The sequence below is a fragment of the Berghia stephanieae genome, chromosome 1, assembly GCF_034508935.2.
Source record: "Berghia stephanieae isolate SIO BIC M18660-M18661 chromosome 1, UCSD_Bste_1.3, whole genome shotgun sequence".
NCBI classification, from domain to species: Eukaryota; Metazoa; Mollusca; class Gastropoda; order Nudibranchia; family Aeolidiidae; genus Berghia; species Berghia stephanieae.
The window spans coordinates 50,615,118-50,635,150 of NC_088360.1; the positions used below are offsets into that span (position 1 = coordinate 50,615,118).

At 35.9% G+C, this 20,033-nt stretch overlaps 1 long non-coding RNA gene across 3 annotated transcripts; it reads right to left on the reverse strand.

The window, feature by feature from the left end:
• Nucleotides 1-195: 195 nt before the first annotated feature.
• On the reverse strand, nucleotides 196-15,082 carry LOC144977024 (uncharacterized). Of its 3 annotated transcripts, XR_013646225.1 has the most exons (6): nucleotides 14,893-15,082; nucleotides 14,738-14,790; nucleotides 14,362-14,435; nucleotides 8,825-8,898; nucleotides 7,724-7,777; nucleotides 196-5,366 (listed from the first exon to the last, which is right to left on the reverse strand). It is a non-coding gene; the product is annotated as an uncharacterized LOC144977024 (long non-coding RNA). The 3 variants fall into 3 exon arrangements; XR_013646224.1 differs by lacking the exon at nucleotides 14,893-15,082 and having other exon boundaries at nucleotides 14,738-14,871; XR_013646223.1 differs by lacking the exons at nucleotides 14,362-14,435; nucleotides 14,738-14,790; nucleotides 14,893-15,082 and adding an exon at nucleotides 13,888-13,972.
• Nucleotides 15,083-20,033: the final 4,951 nt, after the last annotated feature.

Genomic DNA, 20,033 nt, shown 5'->3' on the forward strand with positions numbered 1-20,033 from the left:
ATTCCAAGCACACTTCCACAACGTATTGAGTTTCCAATTGTTTTTTGTTTTTTAAGGTTTTACGGCTTGCACACTTTAAGGTCTATCAGCGCCAGTAAAAGGAAGAAAATGGATAGTAAAAGTCTGAATACAATAAAACACAAAAGAAAAGTAAACAAAGGAATGTCAATGACGATTAATTCAAGAGCAAGCTGTCAAGTACTTAGTTTGAGATCACCTAAAAGTACACCAGACACAAGCACAGGTCCCACTAAGAGGAATACGTCAAATGTTTACCAATTATATAATATAATACAGTATGTAAACTAAACATAATACAATGCATAACAGAGAGATGATTTACAAGGAAAAAATTATCATCTCCCAGCGGGCAGGGAGGTACTTGCTGGATTTCTATCCCCTCTTTTCTGTTTTCCAATTGCTTTCTGTCTTTGTCTTGGAATGAGATTGCTGGTTTTGTCCTGACCTGTCGAGTCCTGTGAAGGAACAGTCGAATGTATAGTTATCGTTTTTGATCTCCAATTAATCAAACCACAAAAAATATGGTTTCTTCTATAATACATCATAATTTCAAAATGTTGGAAAGGACAAAACTGTATTCCTTTTAGCAGAAGTGTTTATCATTTCACAACTGCATTAATTATTTTTACAACACGCTTTTAACTCTCACCACTTCAGCCATAAAAATATCTTAACTTTAAATTAATCACACTAAATCGTGTGACAATATCAAATTTAACAAGCCAAGAATGTGATTCAAAAATTAAACATTTTCTATGAGTGGTCTGAGCCGATATAATTGATAATTATGAAAGTTTTGAGTGGCAGGTCACCAGACAGTATGGAAATAAATTGATCAATTTAAAACTTTAATTACGTCCCATAAGACATTGGATTTTCTATATACAAATGAGATTAATATGTATGCATAAATACATTATTATAAACACTCATCAAAACTATATACAATGTCATTAAATATCACGATTTAAAAATCTATGTTAGATAGTGGTAGCATCTTATAATTTATGCGAGCAATAAACATTTAATGGTTATTACAAATCATTAGAACATGTTGGTGATTTCTTTAAAAGATGCCAAATAAAATGCCATATCCAATTATAATGAATTTCATTTTGTTTAAATTCCATGTATGACTTTGCTTAATTCAACATTGTATTATATATTTAAACAAGTAAAAAAGATAAAAATACTTTTGGCCCATTTCCTTACAGAAATGATATATTTCTTCCTTGGCAAGGAGCAAATAAACGCACAGTCCAACTGGCAATATATGTTACTTCTAGAAAAAGGAGAAGAACAAGAAGAAGAAGAAGAAGAAGAAGAAGAAGAAGAAGAAGAAGAAGAAGAAGAAGAAGAAGAAGAAGAAGATGATGATGAGGGAGGAGGGAAGAGGGAAAGAAAGAGAAGAGAGAATGGGAAAGAGAAGAAGAAGAGGAAAGAAGAAGGAAGAAGAAGAAGAAGAAGAAGAAGAAGAAGAAGAAGAAGAAGAAGAAGAAGAAGAAGAAGAAGAAGAAGAAGAAGAAGAAGAAGAAGAAGAACTACAGAAATTATATATTTCTTCCTTGGCAAGGAGCAAATAAACGCACAGTCCAACTGGCAATATATGTTACTTCTAAAATACTCTATTTTACCAATTAATGATTGGGCGACTGAGATGTTCATTATTTGAAGAAAAAAGGAAGGTAAACTAAATGTTGATTTCAAATAAATACAACTAAATACTTGCTTATTTATATAATGACTACTTGGCCATGACATCATATATTCGAAAACAATGGATCTTTTTGTTTTTAATTCTTAACTTACTCAAGCTAAATTCTAGACCCAAGTTGTCATATAGCTAATATTATTTTGGCGTGAAAAGTGTGAATATACATTCTCTCTCTCTCTCTCTCTCTCTCTCTCTCTCTCTCTCTCTCTCTCTCTCTCTCTCTCTCTCTTCTCTGTCTTCTTCTCTCTCTCTGATGTTTATTTAGTAATAATGGCTGGCTGAGAAATTTATCGTTTGAAAATTGATGGATCAAAAAAAAAAGATTAGAAGATCAAATCTATATATGAGAATATATTTTTACAATGATAATGTAAATAACGGATTTTGTAAAATTGTTGAGCTTGTTATTTCTTTCTCAGATAAAAGAATATAATTTTTATATTAACAATAATTTCTTCTCTAAGCATTAAGTATTAACATTATACAAAAATATTTCAATATTAAATAAATGAAGTATCTATTCCTTTTGTGAATCGCTTATGTCATATTTGCACAATTACCATAAAGTATAAAACAAAATTCAAAATTACATTCCATTGAAACTCAACATATATGATATGATTATAAAGCACGAGATAATAAAACCTGTACAAGAACATGATGATATTGTGATGTAATTTTGTGTGAATAAGATACCAAACTGTATAATGATAGGAGAAATGAATGGTAGTGCATTATTATTAAAGCGCAACGTTGATGAGACGATTTCACTATTTGTATGACAAAGCCTATCCAACCACAAGATAATTGTAAAACATATTCAAACATAAAACATTAAATTGACACTAAATTTATAAAAGAAATAGAATAAACATTTTCAAAAAAAGTGAATTTTCTATTAATGTAAGGTAATGCCAACAAAAAAATACGAAATACCTGAATTTCAGTTTCTGTATATAATGATAACAAAGGCATTTTTGAACTGTTTTTTTAAAACAAAAATGTAACATATTTTCTCAACATGTGCGTTCTAACTAAATACTAAAATATCAAATTATCAAATTACTAAGGCTGACTAAGAAATTTATAATTTGAATAACGATGAATATGAAATAAATTAAAACCACGTTTTATAAAAACTTAACGTATTATTAATATTTTGTAATAAGTGCATCACTCCTACCTTTATTTTAAGAAAAACTATTATTACTTTTGTATCATTGCTAACAAATCAAAAGTGTATAGGCATCGCGAAATTAAAAGGGTGTTAGAGTATATCTATAGAATGATATGTCAAGCGATCTGTGTAATGTTTAAACAGAGAGGTTTCTAGAAACAAATCACTTCTTTAAGTAGCAAGCATTTACATGTACAGAAAAAATATACTCAAGCCTAATCAATATTAAATAAATGAATTATTCTGTTTTTAAAAAGTTACTGTTATATTTGCATAAATGATGTTAAAGTATTAAATGAGTTTGAAATTACATTCCAATAAAACCAGACATTGATATGACTTTAAAATATTAGACAATAAAACTTATAGGCAATGAATGATACATGAATAAGAGATTAAAATAAGGTAAAGTGAATGGTGGATGCAATGAAAGTAAATTTAGCAAAACTTTATACAAAATGAAAGCTATTTTATACAGTACGCGAGTCATTAACATTAAAATGGCCATTGAAAATTCTGAGACAGGAAAAAAAATTCTTTTAATTTTGATGACTTTTCTTTAGAAATTTATCTTTCTATCCAACTACAAGGTAATTGTAATAGATATTCCCATATGACATGTTGTGAGTTGATGAAATATTGTGAACAAAAAATTAAGATTAAAGAAAAATGACACAACATTGCAACTTGAAAAAATACGACAAGAACAACTGAAAGTTACAATATCTGAAGTTAAAGATTGGCCATTTAAATCTTATTAACGGTTATTGAAATTCTTTAAGTGCTTGAGTGTATAATATAGGCTTGACAAAAATTGGAAAGGACGCGATGAAAGGAGAAATGGTGATAAGAGTCACCATTGATGGTGAAAGAGGCAATGGTGATAAGAGTCACCATTGATGGTGAAAGAGAATGGTGATAAGAGTCACCATTGATGGTGAAAGAGGAATGGTATAAGAGTCACCATTGATGGTGAAAGAGGCAATGGTGATAAGTGTCACCATTGATGGTGAAAGAGGCAATGGTGATAAGAGTCACCATTGATGGTGAAAGAGGCAATGGTGATAAGAGTCACCATTGATAGTGAAAGAGGCAATGGTGATAAGAGTCACCATTGCTGGTGAAAGAGGCAATGGTGATAAGAGTCACCATTGATGGCTTGACTTGCTTGACTTGCTTGACTTGCTTGCCTTGCAAGGTGGCAGGGACGATAAAGCCACTTTAAATGATCATGGCGTTCTAAGAGTAATTTTCAGGGTCAGATCGGCAGAGATTGCACCAGCAGAGCTCAAAATGAAGAAAGTATTGTTGATATAAAAGTGATGGCAGGGATGTAGAAGATGGAAGCAGCAGCAGTGACAATGATGGTGAAAATGGCAAGGCAGGTGACGTGATGATGGAACTCACTCCGGCAGGGCTATGGTGGTGAAGATGATGATGATGGGAGGCGATTCTGATGGCAATGGTTGTGTTGGGAGGGGATAGCTTTGGAAGGGATGATGGGAAGTAATGGTAGAGTCATAGGGGTTGTGATAGAAGAGACCATGATGTGAGGTTAGTGGTAATAAGTGAAAGCCATGGCTTGGCGAAAATGATAGAAGCAGGTTCAACAATAAAGATCCAGTAAATGGCACAGTTCCAAACCCAGGGTCAAGGTGACCCATCCAGAAAGAGTCAAACAAATCACATCCCTATCCCCGTCTTCAAGACAATTGTAAATCAACATTCTGCCCAAACACATTCGGGCTTCCTGTAGGCCTCCAGTCCGCCTACTGCACTTGGGTATGGACATGAAACACAAACAAATACACCCCCACCGGTAGAAGCACACTTATCTGTATTTCAAATCCATGCGAATGCCAACCACAATCATCTTGTCAACAAAGAACACGAATGTAACTCACCCGGCCCTAACCAGTTGGAATCAACTCGAACCAAGTCCAGAACCACACCACCACCTTCACTTTATCACTGAATCTACCTCCAGCATCCTCATCCTCCCCACAACTTCCACCCACCACCACCTTCCTCGACGAACACAATCTCTACATCACAATCACTACAACCCCACCAATACCACCATCATCACTTCCTCCACCATTACCTCCCTTCACAACCATTGCCATCATCATCACTTCCCATCATCATCCCTTCACCACCACAACCCTCCCATCATGATTTCCATCATCCCGTCACCCAACAATGCCACCTTCACCAACAATGTCACTATTGTTGCTCCACCATCTACATCCCCATCATCACCTCGCCACCAACAACTCCTCCAACATCTTGATCACTGCCATTACAATCCCCGGGGCCCTCCAATATAACCCATCCCATTACTCCGCTGAATACCACAATCATCCTCCATGACCTCACCATCCCTGCTGGCCACCGCCCCTACCGCCCACATATGGCCAATCTCGATTCCTGGAGCTTGATGACGTCAAATATCTGTAACAAAAAGTAACAGATTATAAAATGCAGGAAAAAAATCAGTTCTTCACATCTAGTTCAACTTTTGTTGATTCTTGTCTAATCCTGGTGCTTTCTATCTTTCAAGATTTTCAAGCTTCAATAAGTCGTTTGTAGTCTTAGTACATACAAACTATTTTGCGAGAGAACTTGTCTTAGGGTTATACATACTATTTTGTGAGAGGCCAAGTCTTAGTATATACATAACATTTTATAAAAGGCCTGTTCTTAGTATAATATACATAATCTTTTGTGAGAGGCCTAGTCTTAGTATTATATACATACTATTTTGTGAGAGGCCTATTTAACACCTACAATAAGACATTGATTGATATCATTCATGGTGCACAAAAAAGATGATCAAAACACATATTGCACGCTATTATTTGCAATTACTGCCTCGATGAAAATATTTACCTCCTGTCGTTGTCGTCGTCGTCGTAGTAGTAGTATAGTAGTAGTAGTAGTAGTAGTAGTAGTAGTAGTAGTAATAGTAGTAGTAGTAGGTATGTAGTAGTATATGTACTAGTAGTACTAGTTAGTAGTAGTAGTAGATGATGATGTGGTAGCAGTGGTTGTATTTGTAGTGAAGATGATGTGTTGGTGCATGTAGTAGTAGTTGTAGTGATGATGAGGTGGAGTTGACTGTAGTTGTAGTAGTAGTAGTGGTATGATGATGATGTGCTTGTGACTGTAGTTGTATTGGAAGTAGTGATAATGATGTGGAGGCAGTGGTTGTAGTAATAGCAGTGGTAGTGGTGTTGATGGTGGTGGCTGTAGCAGTAGTGATGATGATGTGGTGGTGGTGGTGGTGGTTGTAGAGAGGATGATTAGTGGCAGTGGTGGTTGTTGTAGTCGTAGTGGTAGAAGTGTTGATGTGGCGGTGATGGTTGTAGTCTTACTGGTATTGATGATGTAATAGTTGTGGTTTTAGTGATGATGATGTGGTGGTTGTGGTTGTGGTAGTGATGATAATGTGGTGGTAGTAGTGGTTGTAGTTGTGGTGATATGCAGTGGTAGTGGTGTGGTGATGATATGGTGGTGGTTGTACTGGTGGTATTAGTAATGATGATGTGGTGGTTGTGGTTGTTGTAAAAGTTGTAGGATGATGATCTGGTGGAGGTAATTGTAGTAACGACGGTAGTGATGATGATGTGGTGGTGGTGGTGGTTGTAATCAAAGTTTTATTAATGATAATGTGGTGGTGATGGTTGTTGCAGCAGTGGTAATGATGTATAATGGTGGTTTTAGTAGTAATTGTGGTGATGATGTCATGGTGGTTGTAGTGGTAGTGGCAGTAGTGTTGGTGTGGTGATGATAGCTGATATTGATTATGATGATGTCGTGGTGGCGTTTGCAGTAGCAGTGAAGAGTGGTGGTGATGATTGTAGTATAGTGATGATAGATGATGTATGATGATGATGATGATGTGGTGGTGGTCGGTGGTGGTAGTGGTAGTAGTATTAGTTGTGGTAGAAGTAGTAGTAGTAGTAGTGTGTAAGTATAGTTGTAGTAGTAGTAGTAGTAGTAGTAGTAGTAGTAGTAGTTAGTTAGTAGTTGTAGTATTAGTAGTAGTTGTAGTAGTAGTAGAGAGTAGTAGTAGTAGTAGTAGTAGTAGTAGTAGTAGTAGTAGTAGTAGTAGTAGTAGTAGTAGTTAGTAGTGTAGTTAGTGTAATGGTGGTGGTGCTTGTAGTAGTTATAGTATGTTCGTTTTTAAGGGTTTTACTGCGCTTGCCACACATTTAGATAATATCAGCGCCAGTAAAAGGAAGAAAGTGGGATAGTAAAAATTTCTAGAATTACAATCAAAGTGCCCAAGAAAAAGGAAGACAGAGGGTATTAGTTCAAATAGGGAACAGATGTAGATGTAGAGCACACTATCAATGAACTTAGTTTGAGATCACCTAAATGTCTCATACTGACACAAGCACAGGTCCCCACTAAGAGGAACACACACAGAGAGAGGGAGAGAGAGAGAGAGGGAGAGAGAGAGAGGGAGAGAGGGAGAGAGAGAGAGGAGAGGAGAGAGAGAGAGAGAGAGAGAGAGGAGAGAGAGAGAGGAGAGAGAGAGAGGAGGAGGAGTGAGAGGAAGAGAGTGAGGAGAGGAAGAGGAGGAGAGAGAGAGGAGTGAGGAGAGAGAGAGAGGGAGAGAGGTGAGGAGAGAGAGAGTGAGGAGAGAGAGAGAGGGGAAAGAGGGTGAGGAGGAAGAGAGTGAGGGAGAGAGAGAGAGAGAGAGAGAGAGAGAGAGGAGAGAGAGAGAGAGAGAGAGAGAGAGAGAGAGAGAGAGAGAGAGAGAGGAGAGAGAGAGAGAGAAGAAGACCAACAGAAATTCCTACCTCGAGGAGAAGGCTCCAGTCATATGAAGAATACACAATCCAATCCTGTCCATCCTTGAGAAAATAATAAAAAACGTTATTCTTGTTTAAGATGTGATCGAAAAAGTAGTGTTTTGAAAGAAATGCAGTCTCACGACTAACGTTCAGATCATCTTTACATTCATCCTGATAGCTAAAGCTGGTTACCTACTAAAACAATGTGACAAGTTCTGTTCACCAGTTGAACCTCAAAAGCTAACTTCTAAATGAAGACATAGCACAAGGCTATTAATCGTGCAGTTTATACTTTTATCAACATCAAACCAAACTCCTGATTATTTCATTATATAACATTAGTAAAAAAAGAATTCTACTACTATAACTATAAGCAATTTTACTTTGTAGTTGTAGGCTAAATGACGAGAAAATATTTTATCACTGTTTCAGTTTGTCAGTGTCGCTCAGTGGTACAGTTTTTGTTTTGTATCCCAAAGGTCCCGAGTTCGAATACTGGCTGCGACTCTATCTTAGAAACTTGTCAGTCAGAAGCCCTTCACACAACTTGTATTAAACTCAAAATTAGTAATCATTATTGCTGTAACCTTTGAGTTTTGATTGATATTCAATACCTTTGAGCAATTGAAATATATTTTAGTCTATGCATTTTCTTTGAACTTGAAGTTGAAGCACTCTTGTCAGTGGTTTCCAAACAATGGATTCAATGAGTTTCATATCACGGGACTTTTGTTTTTTTCACTATTTAATTATTGATCACCAATATTTTACAGTTTACAGCTGTTTGTGTCCTCATATTTAAATCTTTTACATTTATCATTCCTTATCTATTTAATTAGTTGATGTTTAGCAAGAATAATTATCGAATTATCAAAACGTCCTTTCCATACAACACCTTCACCAGTTAACTAAGCCAACAGAGAGACAGACAGAAAAAGAGATAGAAAGAGACAGAGAGATACAGAAGGTTTGAGAGAGAGAGAAAGGGGAGAGAGAGAGAGAGAGAGAGAGAGAGAGAGAGAGAGGAGAGAGAGAGAGGAGAGAGAGAGAGAGAGAGAGAGAGAAATAAGAGAGAGAAAGAGAGAGAGAACTAAATGGAATACCTACCTCAAGATTGGATCTCCATTACGAATACAATCTTTTGAAGAATACACGATGCAATCCTGTATCTTCATGCCGTCCTTTAGTGAATTAAAAATAAAAAAGATGTATTTCTTGTTTGTGTTTTGAAATTGTAAACAGATAAATGAGCAAAGAACTTATGTTTTGAAAGATATGCAGTCTTGCACCTAATGATAATAGTAACTAATAATTTTTTGACCTTGCCAATTTTTTAAAAAAAATCAAACTCTTGAAAATGAAATATCAGGAGAAAAATTGTCACTTCTGTAAATACCCAATGTTGGTTAATGCTGATGGCAATCCAAGGTGGAACACTGGAATCTATGATTTCAGTTTGTAAAACTCTTTGTTTGTGGTTTCCAAACAATGGAGAGGCTATAACTTTTTTATTAATCAAGCTAAATCTCTCAAATTTGGTAATCCTGTACAACTTTTAGCATAGATTACAATTAGTTGAAAGAAAATGGAAATTTCCTTCAACTTTTGGAATTATCTGCTCTTGAAAATAGCTCAGAGTATATTTATTTTTTCTTGACTTTAGTGGTTCATTTTTGGTCATTGATGATGTGAATCTCAATACATAATATTTGGTCCAACATAAAACAGCAAAAATATGGGGCTGGTACTCTAATTTTCCAAACAATAATTCATAGCATAATGCAGACCTACCAACATGGGATTATGCCAACAGGGATTTTGAGGAGCAAAATCAGGGATTTTTCAACCCAATCAGGGATATAAGGAAAAATGTCCCCTTGTTCGTCACTGTCGCTTACTGTATTTCTTTAGTTTTTGCATTCGCTTATCCATGGTTTATTTATCTCCTTCGTGCAATCCATTAACATAATTAATTTTAAGATTTAGAGAAATAAAAATTGTCAATGTTCCAGCGTTCTCTTTGGTAGTTGCTGTGCATCGCCACAAAGGAAATTTTTGCAGCAAAAAAATAGCGGCGACCTCAAAATACCAAGACATGTGTCCAAGAAATTATACAGACAGGTGAAAAGATATTCCGGACAATCGTGCCCAGTCCAACAGCAGTGGACGGTCTACCATCAAACATGGACTTACTGCACATGCAAACGATGACAACAGTCAAGGCACACACGCCTTTTCCCATCACTGAAATACCCCTTCTTTGACAATGAAATGGGCAGTGAGGCTGATCACATAACAACATTGATCAAGACCATCGCCACTGTCTATATCAAGATGCGACTGCTGAAAGCCGCCAAACTGTTCCATCAAAGGAAAATATTTACTGTTGGGGCAGACATCAAAGAGGATGAAATTAAATAAATCATTCTCTTCAGTGTCTAATAAACCTCACAAAAGAAATGAACAGCCACCATAATCATAAATGCTGTTGGACACAAAAATCATTGATAAGTGTGCATTTTATTCGTATTGAACATTATAGCTCAGAGTATTTTTTTTTCTTGACTTTAGTGTTTCATTTTTGGTCAATGATGATGTGAATCTCAATACATAATACATGTAGCTGTAATTGTTTTCTGGAATAATATATTTTGTCTCCCAGTGTTTTTGTTTACTTGACTAGGAGGCCAACGCAAAACCCCCAAAAAAACCCCAAAAAAAAAACAAGAGAGAAGCAGAGAGAGAGAGAGAGAGAGGAGAGAGAGAGAGAGAGAGAGAGAGAGAGAGAGAGAGAGAGAGAGAGGAGGAAGAAGAGAGAGATATAGAAGGAAAGAGAGAGAGGCGAGAGAAAGACAGAATAAGAAGAGAGAGAAAGGGGGGAGGGGGTAGAAAAGAAAGGAAGAAAGAGAGAGTGGAGGACAGGAGATAGAGAAAGAAAGAGAGAGGGAAAAAAAAAAGAAAGAAAGAAAAGAAGAGAGATAGAGAAACAAAGAAAGTATGTAGCAAAAGAGAGAGAGGAGAGGGGGGGGGGAGAAAGAAAGAAAGAGGGAAAGAGATAGAGAAAAAGAAAGAGAAGAGAAAAAGAGAAGAAAAGAAAGAGAGAAGAGAGAGAGAAACAGAGATATAGAAAGAATGAAAGAAAGAGAGATGAGGAGAGAGAGAGAGAGAGAGAGAGAGAGAGAGAGAGAGGAGAGAGAGAGAGAGAGAGAGAGAGAAGAAGAAAAAGAGTGAGAGGAAGAGAGAGATAGAGAAAGAAAAAAGGAGAGAGATAGAGAAAAAGAGACAGGAAAAAAAAAAAGAGAGAATGAATGAAAGAGATAGAGAATGAAAGACAGAGAGGGATAGAGAAAGAACGGCATAGAGAAAGAATGAGAGAGAGAGAGAGAGAGAGAGAGAGAGAGAGAGAGAGAGAGAGAGAGAGAGAGAGAGAGAGAGAGAGAGAGAGAGAGAGAGAGAGAGAGAGAGAGAGAGAGAGAGAGAGAGAGAGCAGGCCTGTAAATGGTTGGTGAAAAATTGTTGGAACTTTTTGAACACGCGAAAATAGACACAACAGGACAAAAATATGGACACAACACAGATATGACACGTCAATTGACTAGTCACTTTCCCCTATTTATTTATAACGAGGTCCTTATTTTATGGTACCAAAAAAAATCCCAATTATTTGAGGGCCCAGGTCTGAGTTAGTTGTAAAATGAAAGGAAGAGAACAATTCCTACCCTTTCGAATGATGTGTATCTCGTGCTTAACACAGGAAGCTGCGTATCTTCGCTCCTGTTTGTGTTAAATATTTACGCTGATTCTTTCGTTTATTTGGATTAATTCTTATAGTATAGAAGAAGAAGAAAAAGAAGAAGAAGAAGAAGAAGAAGAAGAAGAAGAAGAAGAAGAAGAAGAAGAAGAAGAAGAAGAAGAAGAAGAAGAAGAAGAAGAAGAAGAAGAAAGAGAAAGAAGAAGAAGAAGAAGAAGGGAAAATGACGAGACGAAGAAGAAGGAGGTGGTGCGGTGGTGTGAGAGCTTTCGAAGAAGAATATTATTTCGAAAAAAAAATTATTATTTCGCATTATGTTTTTTCCGTCTCACATCCGGACGGAACCAAAGAAATATAGAGACTGCGAAATAAGAACCAGAGATATGCATGTGTGTCAGTAGCAAAATAGAGAGAAACCTTCCGTCTGGTTCGACACACTTCTGTGCGTGCGTTATTTACTGACTAGGTGTGTGTGTGTGTGAAGACGACTCGCACGAACTTCGCGACCCACTCTCGCTGTCTGTGGCACAGTAGCCAGGCAGTGAATACATACATGTCTAGCGGAGCGTGTACTTGGCACGATAATATTATAGCTAACTGATAAACGGCAAATTTTGTTTGGTCTTTGATAAGACAAATGAAAAGTTTTTTTGTTTTGTTTTTTTTTTAAGTCGACATTTGAAACGGAATAAAATATATTTTTTTCGAGGAACGAAATAAAACTCTTTTATTCCCTTTTTTATTGGTTCTGTTCTTTGACGTTACGAATTTTATTTTTATTATTATTTTTTAAAAACATATTAGCACTTAAGAGCAAAATCGTACTGTCGGAAATCCGACAATAGACGGAAGATTTACAGGCCTGAGAGAGAAGAGGAATATTGAAACGAGAAGTTTATTAACTAGCGCACCTGAACTAAGCGAGTGGGGGTCTTGGAGCTAATGGTGTGCATCCCCAGTGTGTGTTATATTATTATTACGCCCCGCTGCTCAACCTATCTTTTACTATTTATAAATAAGTTGAATTGATGCAGTCTGAGCAGTGGATCCAAAATTTTAAGAAAGTTAGTACCCAAAGAGGACAGTTAAGAGTAAAAAGTCGATCACGATACCTTAACTTCTTTCCGTAATCAAATACCCTTTAATCGCATGTGTATTCGTAAATTTAAAAATTCGTCAAAAAAATTTTAAAAATAAATAAACTAATTAATAAATTTTAAACAATTTTTTTTTTTTTAAACATCTGCATTGACAATCCGGGATTATCAGCTCAATTCTGGGATTCTGGGATGTTGGCTTAAATCCGGAATAATCCCAGAAAATCAGGATGTATGGCAGGTCTGCATAATGTGATGCTCAACAAAATCGTAGATTTTCGCCAACTTCAAGGCTCAAAACAGTCAAATTGTCGGCTGGGATTTTCTTTCAAAGTTTGATATATTGTGCAGATACACTATTTCTATAATTAAAATGGAGCTGATTGAAGCTTGAAGAAAAAAATAATGGTAAGTATTGAATTGTAAGCTTCAATTTATTAGACAGTATCTGTCTTCGTCTAATAAATTGAAGCTTACAATTGAATATTTATCGTTATTTTATTTTACTATTTCTATAAGCACAAGAAAGCTTTCCTTGTATTTTGAGGTGCTTCATTGTAAAAATCACTTGCAAAGAATCTCACTTCTTAAAATACAAAGGGGCATAACTCAATTATTTTGACCTCCAATATTCACTCATATCACACTACACAGTTGACAAAGTTTAAAATATTTGGCTTATGAGGCTGTTAAAAGCTATTGAATTCAATGCTTTCAAATTCAATTTACTTTTGAAAAACCGCGAAATAATAATATCTGTTAATAGTCTAATAAATGTGGACTATAATATACTCATTCAGATGAATTCAGTTCAGATTGGTATGAATGTCGATTTTCATGTCTAGTCTAGTGCAAGATTTTTTTACTATAAAAAAATTATTCAATACACTGTTAAAAAGAGCGCTATGTAAACACACGAAAAGGCTTTATGTGACAGCGTTATAGTTATGTGACACACTGTGAAGCGTATGGATAATGAATTGTGTATGGGCGTGTAGATAGATAATTTGGGGTGACCAATTTGGTTCGATATTACGGACCTTGATATTGAGATCCATCCATGTTATTTGATTTGGATTCGGAATGAATTTACTACAACGAATAAAGCTTTAACTGTAAGCGTAGACGTCTAGTATCTGTAGTGTTAAGAAATTAAGACTTAGTTTAGAATTCTATATCTAGGGCACTAGGTATCTCGACTGTGTTTGACATCTACAACACAACGCAAACGAATAATATTACTATATATTAAAAGTAAAGTCCTCAAAAATATTATAGACAAAGTTACTATATGATCATCAGCCAGAAAATTAAAATATTACATTGATATGTGCCATAAGTTTCGAGTAATTTCATATCTTTGATCACTTGTTGGTGCCTTGTGGTTTCTTTTATCATCTAATTTTTGTTCAGCACTAGTTTACAGTCTACATCTGTTAAAATGTCGTCGTACTCGTACTATATAAATCTTTATAATTTATTGTCAAATTAATTGTTAAGCAATAATAATTATCAAAATACAATGTCCTTACCCTACAACTCTTTCCCCAGTGAACTGAGCCAAGAGAGAGAGAGAAGAGAGGAGAGAGAGAGAGAGAGAAGAGAGAGGAGAGAGAGAGAGAGAGTAGAAGAGAGAGAGAGAGAGAAGAGTAGAGAAGAAAGAGGTGAAGAGAGAGAGAGAGAGAGAAGAGGGAGAAGGAGAGGAGAGAGGGAGAGGAGAGAGGGGAGAGAGAGAGAGGAGAGAGAGAGAGAGAGAGAGAGAGAGAGAGAGAGAGAGAGAGAAATATAATTCTTACCTCGTGATGAAGTCTCCGTTACGAATCCAATCCTTTGAAGAATACACGATCCAATCCAGTCTCTTGATACCGTGCTGTAATGAATTTTTGAAAAACGTAATTCTTGTTAATATTTTGAATTTGTATACAAATAGATTATCGAAGAAATTATGTTTTGAAAGAAATGCAGTCTCACCACCTTATATGATTAGCAATAACTTTTTTGTTTTTTACCTCAACAGTTAAACTCCCTGAATCTGTTCACTTTCATAAATACCTCATGTTGATTAATGCTGAAGGCAATCTAAGGTGGCATATCGGTATCTACTATTTCAGTTTGTAAAATTCAAACATGATTATTTTTTAAAATCACGATAAAAAAGATTAAATTTCTTACCTGGAGATGATGTCGACTCCCTTGAAATTTCGTTGTCTTCCTGGATGGTCCATCTGAAACTCAAACAATTAATAGTGATTAGACACTGGTGGTGGGATAATGTTGGAGTCCAAGAAAATGACGAACGAAACTGAAAAAAAAACCTGAAAGCTTACCATTCTAGATGAAATCTTACAAAATGAATCCGGTCCTGTCCTCTGTCGTCTTCCAACTTCTGTGAAATCTGAAATGATCTAGAAACTGGTGATTAGTCATGGGAATAATACAAATACAAATAATTATAGTACAATACATATAAAAACCCGACGGTACCGTCAAAAAGGGGTGTTGATTAGTAAAAGTACAAAATATAGGCCTATAAGTTAGTAAGAAAATGAGATTACGGGTTTCCAACTTCACCAAGCCGAGAATCCCGCAAACTGAATATAAAATTTCGCGGGGAGTCAGGTGTGTAGTTGTGATTTGTTTTTATGAAAATGTAAACAACTCATGGGCAGTGGATACAGATGGCCTTAATTCTCTAAAGACGCGGTTACATTATTAGGCTGAAGCGGTGTCATTTATATGTTAGAAATACGGAAAGTGCAGAGACAAAATGGATATTGACCACAATAACGATCTTCAATACCTTCGTGCTGGCGTGATCAATGATTTCGAGGTCACAAAAAAAAAAAATGACATCAAAAAGTACAGACACGACAGAGCAAGTTGAAAACCGATTTAGTTGTCCATATGACGTAAATGTTACATGATCAGAGTAGTAATATCATGTGTATGTTTTGCGACGAGGACATAAAATAGCGTTGCAATTTATTTACAGGGGTGACTTAACTGTATACTACAAACTAAAATCGGATAACTTTACTCATCCAAAGCGGTGATCAACTAACTGAACCTAATGCTACCGGTAATTGTATGACAGTGTAGATATAGCTTTAAGGTACGGTAATTAACACGGAGAAATTATTTCTAAATATGACACATTGTTTAAAAAGCTGCGTGTGAGATGTGATAACCCCTTTACCTACTAACACTATGACTGGTTGTGAAGTAATCAAAACGCAGGACTCATATTGATTAAACACACAAACTCATGGACACTTTTCTGTTTTCCAATTAAAACAACTCTTTGTTTTTTCTAACAATAACCCAGTATCATCATCATCATCATCATCACCACCACCATCATCATCATCATCATCATCATCATCATCATCATCATCATCATCATCATCATCATCATCATCATCATCATTATCATCATCATCATCATCATCACCATCACATAATAATAAATAATAATAACATAATAATAATAATAATAATAATAATATAATAATAATAATAATAATATAATAATAATAATAATAATAATAATAATAATAATAATAATAATAATAATAATAATAACAATCGTCATTATCTCATCATCATCATCATCATCATCATCATCATCACAATCATCATCATCATTATCATCATCATCACATCATAATAATCATCATCAGCATCAGCAGCAGCGGCGGCATCATCATCATCATCATCATCATCATCATCATCATCATCATCATCATCATCATCATCATCATCATTATCATCATCATCGTCGTCGTCGTCGTCGTAGTTAAAAGTTTTGTTTTTGTTTTTTGATTTTTTGTTTGTTTGTTTGTTTTGTTTTTAGTTGTTGTTGTTGTTGTTTTTATTTTATTTTATTTGGGGGGGGGGGGGGGGGAGGGGGGTGAAGGGGGAGTAGAGAGACCGAGAAAGAGCTAGGGCGTGTGATATATATATATATATATATATATATATATATATATATATATATATATATATATATATATATATATATAAACACTCCAGCACGGTTTCCTCGAGCTCATCGGGGCAAGCAAAAACGTTCGAGAAACGAGAAAACCGGAGTTCGAGAGAACCGTACATTGCCATTGCATTTAATGGAGAGGAGGGGGAGAGGGTAAGGGGCAATGTATTACAACATTCATTTACCGTGGTAGCCAACCATGATCATGGCGCGTGGCATTGGAATTGGAATTAATGGCAAAGTGGTAAGAAATAGCAGAGAGGTGCCTTTTATGCGGAACGGCGATGGAGTATATGAGTGGCTGTGAGTCGCTTGTGTATCATATACTGCATATACACACATGCAGTGATACATACATAACTAAATGTCATTGTCACAGTAAGTCATCAGTGGTCGAAATCACCGGGTGCATAAAAAAACATTTAAGTAATTAATGAATTAATTAATTTTTCTTCCATCGGTTGAAGTTCGATAAAACCGTGTTCGAGGTAAAAATAAAACGAAGCCCCGGTGCGACATAAAAATATGCGTTACAGGGTGCCTGCTTTTCAATCTCATTTTACCGTTCTCTGTCAGTGAAGCGAAGGGTGCCCTACCAGTTGGGCTTCGTATTTGGCTCACTGACACAGTTCTTTTTTTTCTTCTGTTTTCATCTGACACTTCTCTATTTCCTTTATATCTCATTATTATTGATGTAGGTGTCCGCTCTACACTTTTTATGATCTTACACAACCTAGAGATAGTGTTAAACTCCAAGAAACTCGCATGTATAATACCCATCTCAGAGCCTTCCTAGTCAGTGTTTCATCAGGTCTGGCACAGACATGCCCCAGCAATTGCCATCTTCTCATTTTAATGAGACTCTCCAGAGACTCCACTTTAGCTCTCGCACACAAGTCCTCATTTGAGCTTGTGTTTGGCCAGAATATCTTGAAGATTCGTCGCGAGCATTTGTTTTGGAATACTTCAAGTTTCTGGATGATACTCTCTGTGATCTTCCAACATTCTGATCCATAGAGCAAAACGCTCAAGACATTACTTATAAAAATCTTTATTTTAGTGCTGGAATATTTCCCGTTGCCCTCCAAATTTGTTTGAGGGAAGCAAAAGTCTGGTTTGAATGGGGTTTAGGCACATCAAAACAGAATATTAAAAAAGATAGAGAACAGGCCATAACATCCAACATTAGAATAACTAATACCTGCTATCATGTACCTCACTGCATAACTTAGTATCATAAAGTATGATATCTTGATATTCGGGAAATTAAAAAAACAAAACAAAAACAAACAAACAAAAACGATGTAAAATGTCTATCACGACTGATAAAGGGCAAACCCGAAAAGGCTATAATGTTCGTTTCTGGAGTAAATTATAAGTACCACCAACTCCATCTATGTATAACTCAAAATAAAAGATGAGGACTTGACAGCTTTAAAAAGTTGATGAAAAGAAACAACGGTATATGGAAATTGATCATGATATTGAAGGAGAAACAGAAACGTCAATAAAATTCGTCTCTTGAATAAATTGAATATCTGAAATACACCAATCCTTTTTTAATATTGAAGTAAATTACTATACTATCATTGTATTTTTAATAACAAGATTGCTGTTGGGCCATGAACATTGAATTAATTAGTCTACGATATGAGGCGACTTGAGGAACCCTTGTAAAACGTGTACGATATGAGAACCTTTGTCAAAACAACTCCCAATGCTTGTTGTGTGACCTTAAAGTAATGTACTGCTTGCAGCGACATGTGATTAGTTAAAGGAAGGTCTCCTTGTTTATATGGCCGAAACAATCGTTGCCTCCGTGTAAAAGTTAGGCTACACCAGAGCGCCTTCCCGACCAAAGTCCTTAACATATGTGGAGACTTCACTCTATACCACTTATTTTTGTCGGTACTAAAAACTAATGTACAAATTAAATATGATGTGCTCGCATTTTGTGTTACATATATTCAGGTTTTCGTTCAATTGGCATGATCTATAGATAGTATGAAGTTGACGTCACTCTGGACCTTGTTATTGTTTTTTGCCATCCGCGTTTATGAGTAATTCTCATTAAACTGTATAGATAGTATGCGCTTGGCTAAGAAGCTCATAACATTGCCATCCGGAAGTATAACGGACCAACACACAAAACTGTGTGTTTCCATGAACGTTTATAGTCAGGTTAATACAGTTCAGTGAACATTACTCATAAACGCGGATGGCAAAATACAATAACAAAGGCTTGAGTGACGTCATCTTCGAACTATCTATTAACCAGACTATAAACGTTTAAGGTTACATATAGTTTTGTGTGTTTGTCCGTTATACTTTCGGATGGCAATGTTGTGAACTTCTTAGCCAAGCGCATACTATCTATATTAACTTTCCATGCTCGAGGTCATTGGTCACATTACAAAATGTGCTCAAAGTGATCTACATAGTGAAAAGTGTTCACAGATTTTGAACTATCTAACATCACGATTGGTCATTGTGTTCAGCTTGATACATGGGTATGTTAACAACTTTCATAAACAAAGCAGCGTGTTTACATTTGTTCAGAAATGTCCAATCGTTGGACAGCAATCAATCACGTGATTGATGACTCGGTTGGACGAAAACATGAATATAGGTCGCTCCCATTGAGTCATTGATCACATGATTTGCTACTGTCTCACAATTGGGTTTTTGAAAGTTGTAAACGTAAACATTGGTCAAGCTTAACAAAATGACCTATTGTGATGTTGGATCAAGGAATTTACCCAATGGAAACCGTACGGTGCTCTTATTGGCTAACCAACCAGCGGTCTCGATGAGAAAAATATCCGCCATTTTGATGTTGGCTGGGAATCGCGTTACTATAGTAAACAAGCGCTGATCGGCCGTTCATGAAAACAAGTTGCTGCTCGCTCATTTAACTCAAAATTATTCAAAACGATCTCTCTTAAATGATATAAATGTGACTTCTTAAGGTTTTCTTCACGGTCAAAACCACACAACATTCTATTAATGATTACGTCCGAGGCAAAAAGGAATATTGACAGGTCGACCGAGAGTTGAACTCGTGAGACGACAAACATCAATGCGAAGTGTAGCGAGAGTCAAGCTATTGTTTGTCTTGTCCTATTCTATATAGAGAAAAGGATAAATAGTATAGCCTCGTGTGTGAGTGGTTGCGTGTCATAGTCTTGTTTTTAAATTGTTTCTGTTGTTTATGTGTGTAGTGATGACTCTCTCACACTCAATTTCAATGCCGAAAGAGGAATTCCCGCACACAAGAAAGGGGAATTGGGGTGGTATTTGGCATACATATTGTATAGTATCTAGTTCTAAATAGATAACTGATTAGAATTATATTATGATATATAAACACAATGCCAAATACAATTCCGAAGTTTCCTTATTTCAAATGAAGTAAAGCTCCAAAACCTTATGGTAGTGGTTGTAGTACTGAGTGTTAGTGAGGTGATGTGGTGTTGG